Below are 17,407 nucleotides of genomic sequence, written 5' to 3'. Positions count from 1 at the left end.
GCTAATTTGTGGCCATAATATTGTATTATGCTTAAAAAACTTATACGAAGCCCATATTTTAGAGTTATTTGAAATAACACAAAAATGTAGTATTAATCATTAAAACTGAGTACGTTACTTAGTCAGTACAGTTATTATACTTGTATACATACTTGATGGTATGTGTATAAATAAGCATTTTTGAGATTTATGGGGAAAAATTGATTTTTTCTTTTGCAGTTTAAAAAAAAAAGGTAAGCGAAAATCTTTTTTCTCAGAGCACAAAAATCCACAAGTCAAAGTTGTTGGTCTAAAGGGGAAAGAAACATTCTGAATATCATTGTTTATAGTACTAAATAAATTAGATGTAAAATGCTCGTTAAAAGCAGGTGCGTTGACATATAATAAAGAAAAGACATAAAGAGCGGGCCATTTACGGGAAAAGTTGTCATTCATAAAAATAGCAACGCTTTACGATTTTCTTATCAGTCTTGCAACGTATGAGCAAAATGGCAATAATTAAAATAGTATTTTATTTGAATTATACATATTTCGTTAATTTTTTTCCATTTAAAAAATGAATGAGAATCTTTTATGAGAAAGCACATAAGTCAAAGGAATGGTGTAAAAGGAAAAAGAATAGCATATACGTACAGTACCTATAGTTTATGTTCGAAGAACTGTAGTGCTATTTTTGAAAAATATCCCGAAAAATATGTAATCGAAACGGAACCGATTCTTCACTATTTAAAATATCAAATCTGTGATTGTGTTGTAACTATTATTCATTGGTATCATAAAGTATCATTTTCCCATCAAATTTCATCTCTTTAACACTAATTTTCCCATAAACCAATTCATTTATCGGATAAAATACATGATATTCGGTTTTCAATAAAACAGTAGTTGTTTATGGCTTTCCTCCATTATAAGAACAGAGTACCCATTTTTGCATAAACAAATTTATTTATCGGATGAAATAAAAATAAATCCATTGTTCAATAAAACACTAACTCTTTATGCCTTTCCTCCAATATAAAAACAGAGTACCCATTTCAGCCCCTCTACAAAAATTCCACCTCTTTAACACCAATTTCCCCATAAATCAATTTATTTGTCGGATAAAATACATGAAAATTCGATTTTTCAATAAAACACTAGCTCTTTATGGCTTTCTGCCATTATAAGAACAGAGTACCCATTTTTGCATAAACAAATCCATTTATCGGATGAAATTAAAATAAATCCATTGTTCAATAAAACACTAACTCTTTATGACTTTTCTCCATTATAAAAACTGAGTATCCATTTTAGCCTCTCTAGAGAAAAAATCTTGGCTTTGTCACTGATTGAAATGTTTGTAACTGAGATTTATCCTTAGTGAAAAAATGTATAATACATAATTTTTTCACTGTATTGAATTTATATGATGGCAAATTAAATGGGTCAATTGGATTAGTGTGCAGCAGTTTTGTGAATGATTCTGAGAGTAAACTATATTATGGCAATAAAATACATTGAATTGTGAAAATTATTATTTCTACATGCTCCTAAATTTTGGATATGTGACTTTCACTGTTGCGAATATCTTAAATTAACAGTTAGTTATTATTATGAGTAATGTGGTAAGTGTGAGTTGTGAATGTCAGTAATAACTGTTAGTTAATACTATCAGTAAAGTCAGCAGTAAATGTGAGATGTTAATTGGAATTTGCAGATATTAATTTGACATGCTTGGTTATTATCTGTTAGTTAAAATTCGGGAGTTTTAATTTTATTGGTTAGTGGGGAAAATGTGAGGGAAATGTGGGAAAAACATGAGCATGATTATAGGATTTGTACGAGCAATTAAAGGATTAGTTGTGAGATAAACATTTCTTAATTTTAGAAATGTAAAATTGTAATAAAATAGTATTCGAACTTTTGACAATTTGAAAAGCTCCTTATCTAAAATTCTCTCTGCAATACATATAGACAGATATAGATGTCTTTTTTTTGGTGGTTGAATGTCATATTCGCAAACTATCTGCAGAAAAAAATAAATTTGTAGACTAAACTAATTTTGTTATACCAACTCTGTTATTCTTATTATTGTATTAATTGTTATGCTATTTCTCTCATTTTGTTAGGTCTACATTAATGCAAGTTTAATTCCTATTATGTCTTGTGTCCCAGAAAATACATATTATCCTATTTAGGTGGATACGTCCAATTGATAATCAAATTAATGCTAAAAATTTAGAATGAATAAGTTGCTTTTGCATAATGGTTGGAAAGTTTTCTTGAGACTTTATGAATGAGGTGTCTTGCGGTTGCCAAAAGAATTCGTAGCATATTTTTGTATTGGAAATGGAGTTAAAACTTGCTATGGGTTACTTTTCTGTATTTCAATTTCATTGTAAAGGGTAATTTATTGTTCAACCTAATTTCATTCTGATTTTATCTAACTAAAAAATTAACGTATGAAAATAGATAATTTATGGAGGAAAGCCACAAGTAGCTGGTCCTTTATTGAAAAACTGAATTATTTTTATTTTATCCAATAAATAAATTTGTTTATGAAAAATGGGTACTCTATTCTCATAATGGAGGAAAGCCATAAAGCTAGTGTTTTATTGGAAAACAGAATTAATTTTATCTTATCCGATAAATAAAATTTTTATATGCAAAAATGGGTACTGTGTTCTTATAACAGGGGAACATGATAAAGAGGTAGTATTTTATTGAAAAATGAGTTTATTTTTAGTTTAGCCGATAAATAAATTTTTTAATGACAAAATGGGTACTTTGTTCTTATAATGGAGAAAAGTTATAAAGAAGAGTTAGTGTTTTATTGGAAAACGGATTTCATTTTAGTTTAGTCAATAAATAAATTTTGTTTATGCAAAAATCGGTACTGTATTCTTATAATGGAGGAAAGTGCTAAAGAGTTAGTATTTTATTAAAAAATGGGTTTATTTTAAGTTTAGGTGATAAATAAATTTTTGTGAGAAAATGGTTACTTTATTCTTATAATGGAGAAATGTCATAAAGAGCTGGTGTTTTATGGGAAAATGGGTTTATTTTTATTTTATCCGATAAATAAAATTTTTGATGAGGAAAATGGGTACTGTGCTCTTATAATGGAGAAAAGTCATAAAGAGCTAGTGTTTTAACCTAAAATCGATTTTTTATTTTATTTTATTTTATTTTATCCATTAATTTTTTAGGGAAAAATGAGTACTTTGTTCTTATAATGGAGGAAAGACATAAAGAGTTAATGTTTTATTGCATAAAAGGTTTATTTTTTTCATCCAATAAATAATTTTTTTAAGGGGAAACGAGTGTTAAAGAGGTGGTATTGGATGAAAAAATGATACTTTAGAATACCAATGGATAACAGTTAAAACACAATCACAGATTTGGTATTTTAAATAATGAAGAATCGGTTCCGTTTGCATTGCATATTTTTCGGGGTATTGTAAAAAACAACACTGTAGTCCTTCGAACATGAAATACAAGTACTGTACATATCTGCTATTCCTTTCCCTTTTAGACCAACCTTTTGACTTATTTGCTTTCTGATAAAAAATTTCAATTATTTTTTTAATTTGTAAAAAATAAATTAATTTTGTATAAATCGAAAAGATTACTATTTCAAATATTGGCACTTTGCTCATGCTTTGGAGGACTGGTAAGAAAGCCGTGAAGAGCTGGAATTTTTATTAATGAAAACTTTTTCCATAAATGGCCTGATTTTTATGACTTTCCTTTGTTATATGTCTAACTACCAGTTTTTAACCAGCATTTTACATCTATTTATTTGGTACTTTAAACAATGCTATTCAGCTGTATCTTTCCCTTTCAGACCAACTATTTTGACTTGTGAATTTTGGTGCTTTGCGCAAAAAAAAATTTCGCTTACTTTTTTTTTAAACTGCAACAGAAAAAATTTAATTATGTATAAATTTCAAAAATACTAATTTTTTCACATACGATCAAGTATTTATACAAGTATATTAACATTACTTACTAAGTAAGGTACTCAGTTTTAATCATTAATAAAACATTTTAGTGTTATTTTAAATAACAATAAAATATGGGCTTGGCATAAGTTTTTTAAGCATAATAGAGAATTTTTGCCATAAATTAGCATGTTTTTGTCATTAATCAAATTTACTATGTTATAAGTAAAAATGATTATTTATGTATAAAAACATACTATTACTTCAAATAAACTTACTCCCTCAAAAGTATATTGAGGATAAAAATTGTAATTTATCTCTTTAAAAAGTATGTTTTGTAATACTTTCAATTCACGTTTTGGGCTGCAAAAATTACTAGTTTATTACGTTAACTTACTATTTTAGATGACAAACTTACTTCCTTATTTTTACGCATAATCCTATTCAAGTGGATAAGTCCAACAGGTAATCAAATGGTTGCTAAATTTATTATAATCTATTATAATAAGTTTTTTTACCATAACGATAGTCATGGGACCATTTTCCCGAATGCTTAAGCTGAACACTTGGTCACTAAATTTATATATGTATATAAATATAATGAAGGCTTGAATCCTTTGATTTACCTCCACTTTTCCTTCTTCCAAATTATTATCCTCCACGCGTGTGTGATAATCATTTATTATTTCTTAAAATTTCAGTACCTTCTTTATGCACATTTTTTGTCCAAGGCATTTGCAACATATTTCATGTCATAATGGGTACATTTACAAATACATAAATGCCTCTGGTTTTAACATGCAAAAACACTTCCTGTCCCAACTCATACGGAAGTCAGTGTGCTTTTTGGTTACATCGCAGACGTTTCTGGTATATTTCCTCTCCACGTGCTGTACAACAATTTAACGTCTCCGTCTTCCTACCATAGGCAGGTTCCCACCATAAAGGTATCCTTCCATTCTTTTTTCCCGTTGTTTCCTTGTCAATGTAACATCAAATCATAAATGAGAAGCACGACTTGGGTTTTCAATAGCTTTCCATTTTTTTTTTCATTGTTTACTTGTCAATGTAACGGAGCAAAAGTGAATTATTCTAAGTGAATTTATGTAGTGTAGTACTAATATGTATATGAAAAGTCAAATTTAAAATAAACAATATGGTATTTTATTGTGATAAAATAATATATCATTTCTTGGCATTTATTATGTTTGTGGCAAAATTAAGATTTTGTTATATTAATTTATTTGACTTTTATTTGTCACATGTTATATATTGTTTGTAAAAAACTTAATGGGTATTGATTTAGATTTCGCATAGTATCAAATGTGATAATTAACATTGAATTTTTGGCTAATTCAAAAGATTGATAATTGCGATTTTTATTGGTGCTATATATACATTTTTTAAAAAAAATTAGGTCAAATAAAAAATAGTAATGTTCACTATGGGAGCACTCCTAAGAAAGTGGGATGGGGTGGGAAAAAGGCTGAGGTAGGGGGAGTTTTTTATTTAATTTATATTATAATCTAACATCATAGCACACAATAACAGAATATTTTGATGAAAACATAAGAAGAAAATGCAACAATCTAAAAGTTGACCGTTGAGAAACTTGAAAAATTGGGGGTAATCTAGGAAGAAAAATATGCACATAGGTTGTTCAAAAGTAAAAGCATAAACATAATTCATTTGAGTGGGAAAAATATATATTTTAAAAATTCAGGGTGGTAATATTTTACAATATGTTTTCATTTTGCACCTTATTTGCCCCTCCTCAACTTTGTATAATCCCTTCCATAACCACATTGTTCCCCTTCAAATTTTTAAAATGTTCACTCCTCTGACTAAATTTCCTTTTTAAATTTCATAAAGACCTAAAGCCAAACAAGTTTAGCATAAGAAAAGTGTCAAAAGAGATGAAATAAGAAATAGAAGAAGTAATAAGATATAATTATGCATGAAAAAGTCAAAGCATTCCCACCAACTTTGTCTAATTTCACATATTTGTCACAGTCCAGATCATGACTACGAATAAAATTTGCACGTATTCCACACGTAAAGACTTTAAATCAAATAGTTCTCCAGTTTAGTGAAGTCTCTTTATTTGCCAGAAAATCTGAGATCTTGAGGTCTCGGTCCTTTTGTGTCTGCTGGAAAATTTGAGGTCCTTTGTCAATACAGTACCCTATTAGCCGTCAATTTGAATAGGGGAAGGACGTAGTGTAAATATGTAACATCCCGAATATTAGGAGGTTGTTTGTGAAGAAAATATTAAAGTATATTTTTTCGGGTTGATTTAAAACCTTATTTTGTTTTAAAAGACTAGAAACCCTAATATTTTAGTCAAAAACCCTAGTTTACTTGTGACTAACCGGTTCTCTTAAATCTCTCACATTTTGATTGAAACCCTAAATTTAATCATTGGAATTGGAAAATTCCTCACGTTTTCTTAAAAATTTCCTTTTATTTGAAAATTATTATTTATTAAAGCCCTACTACCCAATTGTTCAACAATAAGTGCAGATGAACCTGGAAAATAGGGTTTTACACTTCGGTTTCAAGATTTGAGCAAAATTAGGGTTTTCGCGATTTTCCGCCGGATGAATTTTCGGTACGGAGCAAGGACCAAATTGGGTGATTAAAAGTGACTTTTAAGTGAGAAATAATATGTGAGTAGTAGCAATGATATAAGGTTAGTGAATGGGAAGTAAAAACCCTAGTACGTGAGTTTTAAGAAAAACGGCGCGAACCGACGGGTCCCTCGGACTACCGTTTGAACGCACCGCTTGACCACCATTTTTCTTACCAAACAAGCTTATTGACTTTTGCACAAAATATCTTCCTAATTTGCAGCTGGTTTGACCGAAATTATAAGGCTAGAAATGTAAGGGAAGAAAGAGAAAAATTTGTGGACAAGATTAGTCCAAGTGTTGGCCAAAAATTGTGGACACAATTAGCCTTAATCTTCTTACTTCCTTATAAGACAAGTTAAGCTCCATTTCCTTCATTTTTTTGCTCCATAACCGAAATAAGAGAGAGAGGGAAAGACCAAGAGAAAAACTTCTTCATTTCTTCTTGATTCAAGCTACAAAGTGAGAAAACCAAAGAACTAAACCGATTAATCTTGTCCTTGAGTGGTTAGTTAGTGTTTGGTGGTGAAAGTTTGGAAAGGGAAGGCTTGGGCTGCTCTTTGTAATCTCTATTCAAGGTAAGAGAGCTTATCTCTCTAAGTTTTGCTTTCAATTTTGTTAAATTAAGTTTAGTAGTTGATTATAGTGGTGGAATCATGGATGATTAGCATGTTTTAGAGGTTTTTCCCCAATTTATTTGATGAACTAGGGCTTATGGAAATTCTGCCCAAATTGTTGTAAGATGCTTATATGTTGCAATTGAGGTTTCATAAGGTGTTGTGGTAGTGATTAGACCAAGAAATTTAGGAAAGTTCCACTAAAAACTAAAGATTTCAGATTTCTGGAAATTCTTGCTTACATTCTGTCCGAATTTGTATCTGTGTGTTAGAGGCTGATTTGGCCTTAGGTCAAAGAAGAAAAGTTGTAGAGAATGACATTTTATAGGTGCCTACAAAATTTCAGCTCAATCAGAGCAACGTAGGATGTGAAAAGTCCAAAATACCCTTACTATTTTAAGTATTTCCCAAGCAGTCCGTGTGATCAGTTAAGTCCAGTTTATCCCGTTTTTCGACTAGGATCCATTCTGATTTAGCTTTTTACCAAAACATTAAAGTTGTAGTATTCTGAATTAGCTTTCAAATGCCTCTAAGAACACCTGATTCGGACTTGTGTACTCTGAGATATGTCCATTACAGTGTTCTGCGTTTAAACAGCCGACGAATTGGTTTCTGGTTTAGTAATTTGAGAATTTGACTGAGTTACATTAGGAACTGGACTAAGTGACCTTCATGAATGTTGTAGATCTGTGTCTTAGCTTCGAAACGGCATAGCTTTATTTCTTTGATTGCTTTATCTTGTTGTTACAATGTGTTATGTGCATTTAGCTGGCTGAGCTAACTTTTCTTGGTTTTGTGTCCCCATCGCATTCACAAACTCTAGCAAATAAGAGGTCTGGTACGACCTCCTTTTAGAACCTACCCTTATAGATAGGTTATTGCACGTTTAAATATTTTGGTGTGTTGCATTCATAGATTAGTAATTGCATATCATTCTAGGCCTACCTTGGAGTATAAAAGGTCCTTTTAGATCATGATTTCATTTCAAATTGCATGTTTTACTGCTTTAGTAAACTGGCATCATGCATAAACCCTAGAAAGGGAATGCCATTTAGGGGATCCCGCGTTAGGAATAAACCACCCCATGTCTCGGATATATAATCCAAATGAGACTTGCACGTTTACCTTTCTCGTACCATCCGAAGGGGTAGTGCACAAGGTAAGGTAAAGATCCGATCATTTTCATGAAGCAATTTTTGGAATATGAGCATCTAATAATCACTTTTTGGCCATTTTCTCAAAATTGGTAAAATTCCCTTGCGTAAAAGGACATTAATTCGAAGAAAATTCACAAATGATTCCTTCTATTGAGACGATAAATAAATTGAGGCCAAAATTTGATTTTTAGAAGGTCATAGACTAATGCACCTCAATAATTTTGAAATAACCAATGGCTGGACATTTCAACCAGTCCATTTGGCCAATTCATTCAATAAATCATCAATTCATTTGACCAATTTACCCTTGTTAGGGTCATTCCGTCGATTTTGAATAAATCGTCAATTCATTTGACCAATTTACCCTTTTTAGGGTTATTCGGCCGATTTTTGAATAAATCCCTAATTCAATTTCGTTCATTTGACCAATTTACCCATTTTTAGGGTAACCGAGCCGATTTTGAATAAATCAAGTTTTCGTTCAATCTATTTGATCAATTTACCCTTTTTAGGGTGATCTGATTAATTTTGGATAAATTTCATTCAATTCATTTGACCTGTTTCCCTTTTTAGGGTAATTCGGTCGATTTTAAATAAATTATCAATTTCATTCAATCCATTCGCCCTATTAGGGTTTCATTGTCAAATTCCAAATTGGGAAATCTAGTCAATTTTTGAGAAAACCATCCATTATATCCAACTATTTAATCAGTTGGGTTTTTGACTCATGCTTCACTGAGGAAATTTGTCAACGAATTCCAATCTCTTCGATAGGAGTTCGTCAAGGTTAAACCCATGCGTTTTGCAAATCAAAGGTGATCAATCTATTCGGACGTTGTCCTCATTTTGACAAATCTCTCGTCACTCCAATGGCCAAATTTTTCAAATTATTTTTCACTCCATAAGCTGATTGGATCCATCAGGTATAGTATGGTGCCTACTCTAACGGATTGCATTTTCATGCTAGGCCTACCCTTGGCATAAAAGGGTTCCCCCATAGGACATGCATACCGATTTTATATTATTGTTCACTAACTCGGGGTATTTTTCTTTTGTTTCCCCCCTCCCCTGCATTCATAAAAATGTTGCAATAAGATGAAAATATTTCCCTATATTGGATAACAATTTTTGATCCGATAAAGTTTGGAAAGTATTATTTGATTCTTGGGCAGATCCAACAATGGAAACCTGAAAGATCCATCTGAAAGCTCTAGGCTAAGAGTTTCTAAGAGAGTTCATAATTGTTTTCAAAGAAATTTCTGTATATTTGACTTGTTAATATATTTTTGTGTCAAAAGAAAAGGAGATGAAAAGTGTACATGTGGAGCCTTTTACAAGTTTCTCTTTTCTCATTCGTATCATAATTGAATGAGGAATTTTGTTTCAAACTTTTTCAGCAATAAAATTTTTGGACAATTATTGTTTTGTGTATATTTATGTACATTTCATTCTTTATTCTTACTCATTGGAGATTTCATGATGAATTTTGACAAATAAGACCAAATTAAGAATTTTCAACCTCCAACCTGAAAATTCACAAGTGTACGCTTTCAAAAATCCTTGTGTACACTAGATTGTTGATCCGAGTTACACAATGAGAGTGCTCAAAAAAAAAAAAAATTTTTTGAAAGAGGTCATTCAGAAGGCCCATGAGATACCTTTCTCCTTCACTTAATCCCGAAATAAAGTCAGTCACATTGACTGATAAATTGGGGCAACTTTTGCTTGAAAATGTTCAAGGTGTCTAATCTGGTTCAATCACATCTAAGTGAAAGCAAAAATGTGTGTTATTCTTATTTGTTTTGAAAATTTGGAATGATACTTTGAGCATTCTTTTCGCTGCCTATACAGATTTTTATCATTTGCTCTTCCATTTGAGCCTATGGAAGAATAATTTCGTTTCACATAAGTGCCTTAATGATCTCTACCCTACATTGGAAAAACTTTCAAAAGGGAATGGGTTCTTAATGAGCATTGCATTACTTTGATTGTCATGAGGTGTAAGAATGATACTTTGGCCATCATTTCTACAATCTAAACACTGATCATCCCTTGCATCCTCGTTTGAGCTAAATTGGTGGTTCTTTTCGAGTGCACATATGATCGCACCCCACATTGGGGAAGGAGATTGGGAAATTTTGAAAAAAAAAAAAGAGAGAAAAGAGAAAAGCAAAAATGCCAAAAGGAAAGAAAAGAGGGAATCACAAATTGGAGAAATTTGAATCTATCTGGGTTTCAATTTTTGGGAAAAAAGAAAGGGAAGAGATTTGTCCGCGTGGATCGCCAACGTTTCACAAATATGGATGAACAAGGGTCTTCCTCAATCAGTTAATTCAGATACATGCCAAAAATTTCCCATTAACGAAAGTTTCCTTTCGGAGTTATTGTAAGGAACGGAATACAAGTCAGGCCATCTTCTTTTCCAATCAAACATTCTATCCCTAGCTATCCTTTTTGAGCCTTCAGAATAAAATATTTCGTTTGGCAACCCCTGAGAATCGCAAACCCCACACTGGGGGCAAGTTTGTGTTGAAAAAGAAAATTTCAAAAAGTGAAAAGTCACAAAATCAAAATCAAAATCAAAAGAAGAAAAGAGAACCTCAGTTCAAAAATAAACTGGGGCAAATTTCAAAGAATGGCAAAAAGCCGAAAAGGCAAAAGAAAAGAAAATGAAAGTGAAAAGCCTCAATTGAGCATAAATTGGGGCAAATTCTGGTTTAACCCTAAAATAGGGTTGGCAACAATGCGATCTCAGATTTTTCAAACTGCTTTTGAAATCTGCCTTCAAGCCTTAACTTGCCTAAACACCCCGCCTGACCCCATTACAAAAGCCAAAAGTCCTGACTTCTGTTCTTTGCAATGGCCCTGTCAAGAAAATTTCTGATGTCGGAAAATTTTAGCTGTATTCTGAATTGATTAGGTGTGAGGTTGACACTGCTTTTCATGTGAAACCCCGCGAGGGCATTTTTGGGGAAAAGGAAAAATGAGCGAAATGAATGCAAAAGAAAGATGCAAAAAGATTTGATGCTGAAAGACCCTGTTAAGCGATGATAAAAAGTCAAACGAAGTCCAAGATCTTGGAGTCCAAAAATAGGGGCAATTTTGGAAAAAATGCGATCTTTGGTGCAATGTCCTTGAAAATTATTTCTTTAACTATCGTGTTCAAGCCACATTACAAGCTAATAAAGTCCATCGTTGACTTATTCCTTCATGACAATCCAAAGTGACGATTATGCTCGTAAGAAATCCATCAATCATTTGTGATCATGGGAGTATAACCAGTTTTCACCGGTTTAGCTATCGTTTCTACCCATTTTGTTGCAAGCCTGTCAAGCTTGTATGTTGACTCAGTTTTCTTGGCATATAAGGGTGACAAACTATTTTGCTTTCATGAAGACGTGATATCGAATGAGCACAAAATGAGACAAATCTTGACCTCCCATCTTCCTTTAGCCATTTCCAAATCAAAAATATAGTCACTTGATTGGTCCTGACAGATGAGCCAACAAGAAAGGGTCACCCACTACCCAAAGCACCGATGCTAAAAGTGAGGGAGAAATCTTCTTGAATTTGGTGTTATCTTGGAAATATTCATCATGAATTTTGCTATATGAGTTTAAGCAAGACATTTCAATTTTCTTCACATGCTATGCTTACTTTGTTCAAACAAATGGAGCGTCATCCAAGCAAAATTTTTGAAGTCAAGTGGGCCCATACTGGGGCAAATTTTTGTTTATGAGATTTCACAAAATAAGCCCACACAGGGGCAAATATTTGTGTAATCCAATTGAGGATTTCGTCCAAGAATCAAATAATGTATTTTTTCAAGTCAATCACGCTGCCCTTTTCATGAAAATTTGAATGCATGAAAGCCCCCTGTGCAGGTATTCATAGTTGAAATCGACGAAAGAGCATCTGGCGATGTGGAAGGCCGACGCCGAAGAAAGAGAAGAAAGAAGGGAAAGAGAAGGCCCTACACTGGGGCAAATTATTTTTTGAAAAAATTCTCTCGAAAAATCAGAAAATTCAAAAGTCAAAAAATCAAAAATCAAATTCAAATTTTTGTTACTTGGAAAATCAAATTTCTTGATTCCTGACAAATCAAATTCAAGTTCTTGACCAATTGGATGGTAGGACTGGGTCTTATCCCGCTGACCATTCACTTTATCTCGTTGGGCCTGGATGTCGTGCCGCCAACATCACTTTATCACGTTGGGCCTGGATGTCGTGCCGCCAACCTCACTTTATCATGACAAAATTTTATCAAAAAGCATTTCCGGGTCAGTCCCATGACCAAAAACATTTTCGGGTCAGTCCCACGATCAAAAGCATTTCCGGGTCAGTCCCACGATCAAAAGCATTTCCGGGTCAGTCCCACGATCAAAAACATTTTCGGGTCAGTCCCACGATCAAAAGCATTTCCGGGTCAGTCCCACGATCAAAAGCATTTCCGGGTCAGTCCCACGATCGAAAGCATTTCCGGGTCAGTCCCACGATCGAAGGCATTTTCGGGTCAGTCCCATGATTGAAAGTATTTCCGGGTCAGTCCATGATCGAAGGCATTTTCGGGTCAGTCCCACGATCAAAAGCATTTTCGGGTCAGTCCCACGATCAAAAGCATTTTCGGGTCAGTCCCGTGATCAAAATCTTATTCGGGTCAGTCCCACGATCAAAAGCATTTTCGGGTCAGTCCCATGATCAAAAGCTCATTCGGGTCAGTCCCACGATCAAGAGCATTTTCGGGTCAGTCCCACAATTCAAAGCTTATTCGGGTCAGTCCCGTGATTAAAGCTTGTTCGGGCCAGTCCCATGATTTGAATTTCCAATCTCTAGTCAATCCCAATTTTACATTTCTGTCCGGGTCTATCCCGTGGGTCTATCCCAATTTTAAATTTCTGTCCGGGTCTATCCCGTGGGTCTATCCCTATTTTAAATTTCTGTCCGGGTCTATCCCGTGGGTCTATCCCTATTTTAAATTTCTGTTCGGGTCTATCCCATGGGTCTATCCCATTTACATTTTTGTCTGGGTCTATCCCATTTACATTTCGTTTCGGGTCTATCCCGTTTAAATTTCTGTTCGGGTCAGTCCCGTTTAATTTCCTGTCCGGGGTCAATCCCCATCGTTCGAGTCGTTCACAGCCAAATAACACAGGTAAGTATTTGATGTCTACTTCTTTGTCTCAAGTTTTTTTCAAAACTCAGACAAAGAGGGGCAAACTATAGACACCAAATTTTGGTGTAATTTCATTTACTATTTATCTTTTAGTCTGTGTTCGTTTTATTCACTTTTTAGTTTTTATGTTGTTATTTTATTTTTAAGTTTTAGCGTAGAATTTCTCAAAGGAAAAAGAAAAAGCGTTCAAAAAAAAATATGTTTTAGTTGTTTTAGATTTAGTTTCATTATTTAAGAATGAAAAGGAAAAATGAAAAATTGAAAAAAATGAAAAAAATGAAAAAAGAAAAAGAAAATACAGGAAAATCTTAGTTTTTTATTTCACCTTTTTGTTGCGAATTTTGTACATTTTATTTACGATTAAATTGTCATTTCTTTTTATTATCAATTTTTGTTTTAATTAATTAGTTTAAAATAAAAAAAAAAGAGAAAGAGTCGCGTATGCAGCAAAGGCTGCGTTTCTTGCCGCAGCTTGCAAGAGAAATGGGAGGAAGGCCTTGGGATGAAATTTGGAGCTTTAAAGGCCAGGTGTCTAGGACACCTGGAAGGAGGATTCTAGAAGGGAGCTAGGGTATACGGCTGTAGAGAAACAGGGGGGAAGTTGGAAGGAATTGGAAAAAAAAGGAAAAAGGGGGGCGGCTAAAGAAAAGCAGGGCAAAACTAAAGAGAGGAGACGGCGAAGGAAATGAAGAAAAAAACAGAGAGCTTGGCCGAATGAAAAAAGGAAAAATAGCAGAGAGGGGGTCTTCGGCAAGGGCTGAGGGGATCAAAAAGAAAGAAAAAGGGCTACGGCGAACTTGGGGGAAGAAAGCGAAAACTGTCGGGCAAGCAAATGAAAAGGGGAGGAATGGTTTCGGCTAAGAAACAGAGAGTGGATGGCTGGGCTGAAGGAAAAGGCAGTTGGCGGCTGTTAGCAGGGGAGAAACTGAAAAAAGAAAAACTGGAAAAATTGGGAAGGAGGTCTCGGCGAACAAAAACAAAGAAAGCAATAAGAGGGAAAAGAAGAACAGAGGCGGCAACTAATGGAAAAAACAGAGGAAAGAAAACAGAGTAAGCCGCGGCTGCAATCTGGAATTTGGAGGAGGAGTTTGGGGCAGAGGCGAAAGAACCAGAGGAAAGACGAATTTGGAAGAAGCCGCAACCGGAGCTGCCATTGCCGTCGCTAGAATCTACCACCATCGCCTGAGAATTTCATCAGAAAAAGTGCTTGCTGAAAAGGTATCTTTTCCTTCCCTTAAATTTCAGTTTTTCTTCAAGGCCCAAAGCTGGAAATCACAAACCTCATCTTCTGTGAACTTGTTCAAGCAATGTTTCTGTAATTATACGCCATTTTTGAATATACTTGCTCTCTGTATTGATTGGGATTGAAATTTCTTGTGTTTCTGACATCTTGGGGCTGATTATGATATCAATTAAGTTGAGAATTGGTGATGTTTTTGATGCCCAGTTGATGTTCGATAAAATGTTTAGTCGAACGTTCCATTTGAAGACAATTCATTTGCATTTTTAATGTGTGAAGAAAAATGGATTTTCAGCAGGTTTAATGCTTTTTAAGGCCGAATGGGCTGTTTTTGAGGGATTTTAATATGCTTGTGTTTGCCTTTTCTGAATTCGCGTTCCATCTTGAATTGGCGTGAGAGGGTTGTTTGTTCATGATTTTTGAATACGTATACTGTATGGTTTGATTGGGGTTGAAATTTCTTTGGTTTCTGACGTTTTGGGGCTGATTATGACATCAATTGAACAAAGCTCTGCTGGATTTTTTCTTACGCCCATGTAATGTTTGATGAAATTTCCCAATTGAAAAACAAAGCTCTAAGGGCAAATTGACTTGCCCATCTGCGTGTGAGGGAGACAAAATTTTGGCAAATGCCTGCCAGAAGATAGCCAGCGAGTTCGCTGGTGAGGAACCAAGGGCCAAGAGTGTTTTACAGAAATTTCTGGTTTAGATTTTGTTTCATTTTTTTTCCTTTGGTTCTTGATTTTCTGTTTTACTTATGGACTTTGTTGCGTGATTTGAGTTTGTGTGAGTTTTGTTTCTTTTGAAATAAAAGGAGATGGAATTCTGGTGAAATTCGTTGAAGAAAAAGGATTCAGTGAACCATTTGTTTGCAAAAATCTGGAAATTTGTAAATTGACCCCTGGACGTTGCTTTTCTTTAATTTCGACCCCAAAGTCTTCATGATTCCTCCAATTAAGTCCCTGCTTTGGTTGCATTTGAACCCCTCAAGCTGCCTTTTGTTCTGTCTTGAATCAGAGAATCAAATAATTTAACCAATTTTGTCCCTCCAAACGTTTTCTTCTTTAATACGGCTTTATGTGACTTTGGATAGATTAATTTTGGGGTTCAATGCAATTTTTTTAGTTGGGTTTTATCTTGTTGGGCTTCTCATAAGATATAATTCGGTTTGGGTCTGGACCTTTTGTTCGGGTTTAACAAATGGATTAATGATTGATTTTTCTGGGTTGTTGACATGGGCTTGAGAGATAAAGCCCATACGTTTTTAGTGGAATTTTGATTAGACTTAAGATGGGCTGGCTTGCTTGTTTTGCTTTGGGCTTTGGTTGGGCTTGGAAGGTTGTGGCCCAAGCAAATAAGAAATGGCCCAAGTGGCTTGATCCACTAAGAAACCAGAAAATGCATTTGCGAACCAGTCCCTGAATTTCTCCTTAACTGTACTGTGGCCCTAGACATTTTTAACTTCTTTTAATTCGGTCCTTACTTTAATTGCAAATAAGTCCTTGGACTCTATTTTCTTTAATTTTGGCCCCAAAATTTTGCCAATCTTTGCAATCAAGTCCTTTCTTCTCTTGACTTCTTAAATGTGGGTTGTTGACATGATTTAATTGATTCAAATTCATGTTTATTTTATCCTTTGTGATTATTTGTTAAATAAATTGGTGCTTTGACTCTTTTTATTGTTTTGAAGCTAATATCTCATTTACTCGATTTCCATTGCAAGGGAGGTAACTTCTATATTCTTGAGTTTTTTTTTTTCCTACGTGCTCCTACGTGTTATGTGAGAAATACATGTCTACTTTGCTTTCCTAGCCTTTCTTTAATTTCTTTTATTTATGTCATTTACTTTTGCTTTTTATTTAAGTTATTTTTAATGGGGTATGTGTACACCTCTTGGCTTGTAATAGATAGGGCTTGGAGGAGCATTCAATGAAGACCTATCGAAGACTTGTGCCTAGCTAGCAAATGTAATAGTTAGGGCTTTAATTGTCTCATGTGCCTTGCATGCTTAGTTGCTACGTGTTAATTTGCTTTGTTAGGGCCTTGCATCTAGTCGAGCACGCAAAATGTTATGTGCTATGTGTTTATAAGTGTTTGGCATGTCTACTCGCTTTCCATAGCCTGAATAAATGTGATGGATGAATGTACGTCACCACACTAGTCCAATGCTAGTTGTGGCTCATTATTTCATTAGGAATTCATAGAAAGGGCTAGTCCAACGCTAGACCCAATAGGATTTTTCCTTTGTTTTTCATTAATGCATTATTTGCCTGTTCACTACATATCATGCATTTTTCCTTAGTTTTATCATCTGGCATGCTCCTCGATTCCCCCTTCCCCTCATTTTAGGATTTTTGCATTTCATGCTAGTTATAGGGTTCATTTGCCTGAAGAGTCCCCTTCTGATAAGGGAAACGAGCGAGTGTGGCTACTCGATAGCCTTAGCACGCTAGTTTCGCCTTCTAATCAAAGGGAAAATCGAAGTCGAAAAGTTAGGAGTCATTCCCATACCCGACCTGATGCATTCCCTTAGGTTCATTCATTCTCATTTATCACTTACTCATCCTTTTCAATTCACATTTTTCTTTCCTTATTGTTCATTTTGATTTCTACTTCACAAAATTGCACTTAATTACACCTATATGCACTTATCACTATATTTCATAC

The sequence above is a fragment of the Coffea arabica genome, chromosome 1e (assembly GCF_036785885.1).
Source record: "Coffea arabica cultivar ET-39 chromosome 1e, Coffea Arabica ET-39 HiFi, whole genome shotgun sequence".
Taxonomy (NCBI): domain Eukaryota; kingdom Viridiplantae; phylum Streptophyta; class Magnoliopsida; order Gentianales; family Rubiaceae; genus Coffea; species Coffea arabica.
Note: the sequence above shows the minus strand (reverse complement) of the source record.